The 8,009-nt window shown below is 33.7% G+C and overlaps 1 non-coding gene across 1 annotated transcript; it reads left to right on the forward strand.

Annotated features, from left to right (window-relative positions):
• The first annotated feature begins 6,718 nt into the window (after positions 1-6,718).
• LOC129077275 (U6 spliceosomal RNA) lies at positions 6,719-6,824 on the forward strand. The gene has a single exon (XR_008529804.1). It is a non-coding gene; the product is annotated as a U6 spliceosomal RNA (small nuclear RNA).
• The last annotated feature ends 1,185 nt before the right edge of the window (positions 6,825-8,009 follow it).

Consider the following 8,009-nt stretch of genomic DNA (forward strand, 5'->3'; position numbering starts at 1 on the left):
AATGGAAAACTCAGTTTTGTAAAGATATCAGTTTCACACAATTTAGCCTACAGATTTAATGCAATTCTAAGTAAATTAGATGGCTAGGTGAGTGGACGGATAGGTAAGATAACATGGGAAACTGAGTATATATTCACCAAGAAGAATAAATACATTAAAATAAACAGAACCAGATGTCACATTTATCATAGAAATTTAATTCTTCTCCCTCCACAGTGCTACTGAACAATGACATTAAATATATTATTGAAAAAGATAAATAAATTTACAAGGAAGAGGACAACAGAGAACACCACCTGGCAAATGATATCAACAAATTTTTGGAAGGTGGAAGAGAGATGATAACAGAAAAGAAGAGGATGTTATAAAATGCTTCCCAAAAAGAAACATGTGGATTCACCTGAGTGAACACCTGTGAAGCTCAAAATATGGACAAATCAGGTGCCCTACTTGTAAGACTAAGGGGCAGAGATAAAAAAAAATAGTCAAAAGTCTACATACAAAATGACTTAAATAATAGGTTTGGTTATGCTGGACTCATCTCTATCCAGCATAACCAAACCACTGATCTACCTGAACAAAATGAAATCAGAAAGTCTCTGCACTTAGACAATACATGTACAGCAGAGTGTAGGAGAGAAGTACATTGTAAAAGCCTGCATCCTGAGTGGTGAAAAGTCAGGACCCTTCATTCTAGAAATTTTGTGGATCATATACTTGTCTCACAAACAGAATACTAGAGGATCCTTAAAAAAAAAAGAAAAAGAAAAAAACAACACTGAGTGGCCCTGGAACAATTACTTACCAATGTCTAATACTAATGTCATCCTAACAGCTGAATCATCCTGCAATTAAGCAAGCCACTCAGCTTTTTTAGCACCTCACTCTAAAATATAAATGGGTAGTCTGAGTCACCAAACATTTGAGGAGAGTCTCTAACACATAATACTAAAAAAAAAAGTGGTTGGCGGTGTGAAAGGGGGAAAAATCCCCAGCCCAGATGCAAGAACATGAACAACCAAAAAAGATCCAGAAATTTTCGTATGCCCCTTGCTGGGAAATGGAAGACTTCATATACATGATATATGATCAAACAGAATGTTATTTTTTAAAGTAACAATCACAACAGAAAATAGCTCTAGGAAAGTTAAAATTTAATCATAAAAATTAAAAATTCAATAGATCAGATTGCTAAGTTCCAGATGGCATAGCAAAGAGAAGATTAAAGAAACAGACCATAGTGCAGATAATATTAACAAAAGCAAAATGAAGAATGATGCAGTAGGTATAATATCTGACTAATTAGAATTCCAGAAGGAGAACAAAGAAGGAATAAAATAATTTTTCCAAAGAAAAAGAATTTCCATATTAAAAGAATCCATTGAGTGCTGTGGAGTATGAATAAAGAAAAACTACACCAGTATCATTAAATTTTAGTATCAAAATTATAAAATTATGGTACATTTAGAACAGAGAATCAAGAAGATTTCAGAGAGAAAACAGATCACTTAAGGGTAAATTAAACAATTAATTCAGATCATTTAAAAATGGTGACAATTGAGTAGAGCAAGACTCATCAAAGAATTCTAAAACTAGTAGGTGAAAGTAATTTAAGAACAATTACAGACTCAAGAATTTTTCCACATATTATAGGTTAGTTATTAAAATAAAATAAAAGGAAAAGTAATAACTTATAGTGGAGAAATAGAGATCAAAGTAATGGTTATAAGGATGATTGGTTCAGTGGACTGAGCAGCAGCCTGTTAACCAAAGGATGCTCAGAAACATAAAAAAAGACATCAAAATCGTAAAAAAGGACCAGACAGAAAAGCATAATGCAATATGTGAAATAAATAATATATTGGAAGGAATAAACAGTAGGTTAGATGAAGCAGAGTATCGAATCAGCAATTTGGAAGACAAGGTTGGAAAAAACACCCAGTCAGAGGGGCAAAAAGAAAAAAATAATTTTAAAAAAATGAAGATAGTTTAAGGGACCCTTGCAAAATAGGAAGTGTACAATATCTGTATCATAGGGATACCAGAAGGAGAAGAGAGGTAGGAAGGGATTAAGAACCTATTTGAAGAAAAAAAATGACCGAAAACATCTCTAACCTGGTGAAGGAAAAATACACACATATTCAGGAAATGCAGAGAGTCGCAGACAAGATGGACATAAAGAGATCTACACCAAGACACATCATAACTAAAATGGCAAAGCTTAAAGACAAAGGAGAGAATCTGAAAAGCTGCAAGAGAAAAGCAGTTAGTTACCTACAAGGCAGCTCCCATAAGATTGTCACCTGATTTTTCAACAAAAACATTTCAGGCCAGAAGAGATTGCCATGAAATATTCAAAGTGATGGGAAAAAAGCAAGGACCTACAACCAAGGCTACTTTACCCAGCAAGGCTATCATTTAAAATCAAAGGAGAAATAAAGGGCTTACCAGACAAGGAAAAGCTAAAGAGTTTGTTACCACCAAACCAGTATTGCAACAAATGTTAAAGGGCTTACTTGGAAGAGAAAGAGGTGGAGGAGAAGGAGGAGGAAGAGTAAGAGGAGGAGGAGAGGGGGAAGAAGGTGAAGGAGAGGAGAAGAAAGAGGAGGAGGAGAAGGAGGAGAAGTAGGAGGAGAAGGAGGAGAAGTAGAAGGAGAAGGAGAAGAAGAGGAAGAAGGAGGAGGAGAAGGAGGAAGACAAGAAGGAAGACAAGAAGAAGGAGGAGGAGAAGAAAAGAAAGGGGGAGGAGGAGGAGGAAGAGAAGAAAGAGGGAGAGAAGGAGGAGGAGAAGAAGAAAAGAAGGAGGAGGAAACAGAAATATAGTAAAAAAATAAAATGGCTATATATATATATATATATATATATATATATATATATCAATAATCACTTTAAATGTAAATGACAAATGCTCCAATCAAAAGACATACGGTAGCTGAATGGATAAGAAAACAAGACCCATATATATGCTCTCTTCTAGAGACCCACTTCAGGATGAAAGATACACACAAAGTAAAGGGATGAAAAAAGATTTTCCATACAAACAGAAACGGGAAAAAAAGCTGAAGTAGCCACACCTATATCTGACAAAGTAGACTTTAAAACAAAGGTTACAATAAGAGACAAAGAAGGACACTACATAATGATAAAGAGAACAATCCAACAAGAGGATATAACCCTAGTAAACCTTTGTGTACCCAACATAAGAGCACCTACACACATAAAGCAAACCTTGATGGACATAAAGGGAGAGATTAATAGGAATATAGTCATAATTGAGGATTTTACTACCCTATAGACTTAAATAGCTAGATCTTCCACATAGAAAATCAACAAGGAGGTAGCAGCCTTAAATGACATGCTATGTAAATGGATTTAGTTGATACCTTCAAAGCATTTCATCCCAAAGCAGCAGAATATACATATTTTTCAAGTGCACATAGAGTGTTTTCTAGGATAGACCACATGTTGGGATACAAAACAAGTCTCAATACATTTAAGAAGATTGAGATTTTATCAAGCATCTTTTCTGACCATAGTGGTATGAAACCAGAAATCTGATTTCTGATTTCAAGAAGAAAACTGAAAAATACCCAAAGACACGGAAGCTAAATAACATGTTACTAAACGATGAATGGGTTAACAATGAGATCAAGAAAGAAATCAAAAGATACCTTGAAACAAATGAAAGTAAGAACACAACCCCAAATCTGTGGGACGCAGAAAACAGTTTTATGAGGGAAATTCATAGCATTACAAGCTTATTTCAAGAAACAAGAAAAGCTTAAATAAACAATCTAACTTTACACTTAAAGGAACTAGAAAAAGAACAACAAACAAAGCCCAAAGAGAGTAAAAGGAAGGAAATGATAAAGATCAGAGCAAAAATAAACAAAATAGAGTGTGAAAATAATAATACAAAAGATCAATGAATCCAAGAGCTGGTTCTTTGAAAAGATAAACAAGATTGACAAACCTTTAACCCAGCTCATTAAGAAAAAAAAGAGAGAGGATCCAAATAAATAAAATCAGAAATGAAACAAGAGAAGTAACAACTGATGCCAAAAAAATACAAAGGATTGTGAGAAGGTATTATGAACAACTGAGTGCCAACAAATTGGACAACCTGGACAAAAATGGATAAAATCCTAGAAACATACAATCTTCCAAAACTAAATAAAAAAGAATCAGAGAATCTGAATAGAGAGGTTACAACTAGTGAAATTGGAGCAACAATCAAAAAAACTCCCCAAAAAACAAAAGCCCTGGACTGGATGACTTTACAGGTGAATTTTACCAAACATTCCAAGAAGAATGAACACGTTTCCTTCTCAAACCTTTTCAAAAAAATTCAGAAGGTGACCAAGGTCATTTTAAGAGGCCAGCATTATCTTAATTCCAAAACCAGATAAAGACCCTACAAAGGAAGTAAATTATAGGCCGATATCTCCAATGAACATAGATACTAAAATCCTCAAGAAACTATTAGCAAATGGATTACAGCAGTACATCAAAAAGAGCATACACCATGATCAAGTGGGATTTATTCCAGGGATGCAAGGTTGGTGCAACATTTGCAAGTCGATAAACATGATACACCACATAAACAAAATGAAGGATAAAAACCACAGGATCATAAGAATAGATGCAGAAAAAAGCATTTGATAGAATCCAACACTTATTTATGATAAAAACTCTCAGCAAAGTGGCAATAGAGGGAACATACTTCAACATAATAAAGGCAGTATATGACAACCCACTGCCAGCATATACTCAATGGGCAAAAGCTATAAGCATTCCCCTTAAGATTGGGAACAAGACAGGGATGTCCACTTTTACCTCTCTTATTCAACATAGTACTGGAAGTCCTAGCCACAGCAATCAGACAGGAAGAAGAAATAAAAGGCATCCAAATTGGAAAGGAAGAAGTAAAACTGTCATTATTTGCAGATGACATGATATTATTTTTAGAGAACCCTGAAGATTCCTCTAAGAAACTACTAGAACTGATAAATGAATTTAGCAAAGTAGCAAGATACAAAATTAATATCCAGAAAACAGTTGCATTTTTATATGCCAATAATGAACTATCAGAAAGGGAAGTTAAGAAAATAATCCTATTCACAATAGTTTAAAAAGAATAAAATACCTAGGAATAAATTTAACTAAGAATGTAAAAGACCTGTATTTGGAAAATTATAAGATATGGAACAAAGAGACAAATAAATGGAAGATACAAATAAATGGTATTTGAACCATATAATGTGTTCATGGATAGAAAGAATTAACATCATTAAAATGTCCATCCTACCAAAGCAATCTACAGATTCCATGCAATTCCTATCAAGATGCCAATGACATATTTTACAGAATTAGAATAAAATATTTGAAAAACTTACATGGAACCACAAAAGGCCCTGAATAGCAACAGTAATCTTGAGAAAGAAAAACAAAGTTGGAGGGATCAAAGTTGGAGGGACTTGACATCAAACTACACTACAAGGCCATAGTAATCTAAACAGAATGGTACTGGCATAAAAATGGACACATAGATCAATGGAACAGAACAGATAGGCCAGAAATAAGTCCATGCCTTCATACTCCATTAATATTTGACAAAGGAAGCAAGCACATACAATGGGCTAAAGATAGTTTGCTCAATAAATGGTGTTGGGAAAATTGGACAGATATATGTGCAAAAATGAAACTAGACCACCTTCTTACACTACATACAAGAATAAATTCAAAATGGATTAAAGGCTTAAATATTAGACCCCAAACCATAAAAATCCTCGTTTTCAACCTTGTATCACATTAGAATCTCCTGGTGAACTTACATCCTGTTATCAGAATTCTCACTGAGCAGATCGGAGGCAGAGCCTCAGAAGGTACTTTGCTTTTATTTTGCTTTTAAGGGTCTTTCTCCCATGTAATTCTAATATGCAGCCAGTGTTGAAAACCACTGGAATAGAACAACTTTTTCAGGTATTTAAAATCTCAGATAACTTGCCTTCCCTTTACCCTTTCTCAGGAAGCTGCTAGAGAAGTACTCCTCTGAAATGAGGAAGTAATCAAGAAAGAGGAAAACACAGAATCTAGGAAACAAGGACTCTAGAATAGAAAATAGCAAAGGGCAGTCTCAGATGATAGGCAGCAGGAGCCTGAAAAGTAATCAGTCCAGACTGGAGCAGAAGTATGAAGGGCTCTAAGATATGGTTTCAGAGAGAAAAAAATAAATAAATACGATTAATGGATTATTTGATATATCTGATTATATATAGTGGGGTAAGAGAAGACAGTATTACATATATGACAAAATTGATATGCAATTGTAAAAAAGTAAGAATAGGTACATATAAAAATTACATATGTGATAAATGATGAAATTATTTTCTTCAAGAAAAAGTCAAGCTTTTCAGGACAGAAAAGCATGCACTATTTTGGCTATGCAGTTAACAATATTAACACAGTCAGAATGTGAATATTGATCCTTCACTGAAAATTATAATTATACTGAGGGTCTAGGATGAGGGAAAGCAAGGATATATATGTGTCTACATAAGAGTTAAACCAAAAAATTGCAAAATAGTGCTATAATACTAATTCCTGAAATAACAAGAGTTTAATGTATTTGGCTCCAAAAACGAGATGCAAAAAAATGAGAAAGTACTGTTTTTTTAGCTATATGCATGTGTTACTGTGTTAAAAGTTAAAAAAGAGGGTGCTTACTTTGGCAGCATATATACTGAAACTGGAACACACAGAGAAGATTAGCTTGGCCTCTGAATAAGGATGGCATGCAGATTTATGAAGTGTTCCATTTTTTTTTTAAGTTTAAAAGGACTAAGGCCAAAAAGAAGCTTACTAGTAATAATTCAATAGTTTTTTAAAAAAATTGATAATGGAATGTCAGCTTTTACTCAATAGATTAACAAAAGCTAAAACTTCTAGCATTACTAGTTAGGAAAGACAAAAGGAAATTCACAACTGGTAGGATAGTAAATGGGTACAGTAACTGTGGAAGGCAATTTAACAGTCTAGTAAAATTGAAAATGTGCACATACTATGACCTAGAAATTCATATTCATTCATGAGACAGAGGGATATCCATTGGAGCATTGCTTATAATATGGAAAAATTTTAAACAACCTAATTGTCTATTGACTGGAACATCACTAAATTCATTTTGTTGTTGTTATATATTTTTATTTTTTATTTTTATTTTTTGGCAATTTATTTATTTTTAAATTTTTCAAAAATCATGTTTATTCTATCACAATTGTCTCAATTTTTTCCCCTTCACCCCCCTCCACTGATCCCCCCCGCCCCCAGCTCCCACAGTCAATTCCCACTCTGTTGTCTATGTCCACGGGTCATTCATAGATTTCTTTGTCTAGTCCCTTCCTCTTCTTTCTATCATTGTCCCCTTTCCCCATCCCCTCCGGTCACTTTCGGTCTGCTCCATATTTCTATGCCTGTGGTTTATTTTGTTGAATAGATTCCACTTATAGGTGAGATCATATGGTATTTGTCTTTCACCAACTGGCTTATTTCACTTAGCATAATATTCTCCAGTTCCACCCATGTTGTCGCAAAAGGTAGGAGTTCCATCTCTCTCTCTTTCTTTCTTTCTTTCCTTTCTTCCTTCTTTCTTTTTTCTTTCCTTCTCTTTTTTTCTTTCTTAAATGCAGATTGATTTTATTTTTTAAATATCAAAGTTAATTATAAAATATTAAAAAATTTAAAACCATTATAAAGTCTCAGCAATTAAAACATGACACTAGCACAGAAATAATCAAGTAGATCAATGAAATACAATGAGCATTCTAGAGACAAACGTATATATCTGTCTAACAATGTAATATGATTAAATTGATATTTCAAATCAATGGGGAAAATAAGGCTCATTCAACAAATAAGGTGCACAGAAGACTATTACTTGAAATAAAACAAATACAGAGCCCTATTTCACACATTATACAAGAAATATTCAGGTGAGTTAAAAATCAATA

Source organism: Pteronotus mesoamericanus, unplaced genomic scaffold (assembly GCF_021234165.1).
Source record: "Pteronotus mesoamericanus isolate MK-2021 breed Mesoamerican mustached bat unplaced genomic scaffold, CSHL_Meso_final contig_116, whole genome shotgun sequence".
In the NCBI taxonomy this organism is placed as follows: Eukaryota; Metazoa; Chordata; class Mammalia; order Chiroptera; family Mormoopidae; genus Pteronotus; species Pteronotus mesoamericanus.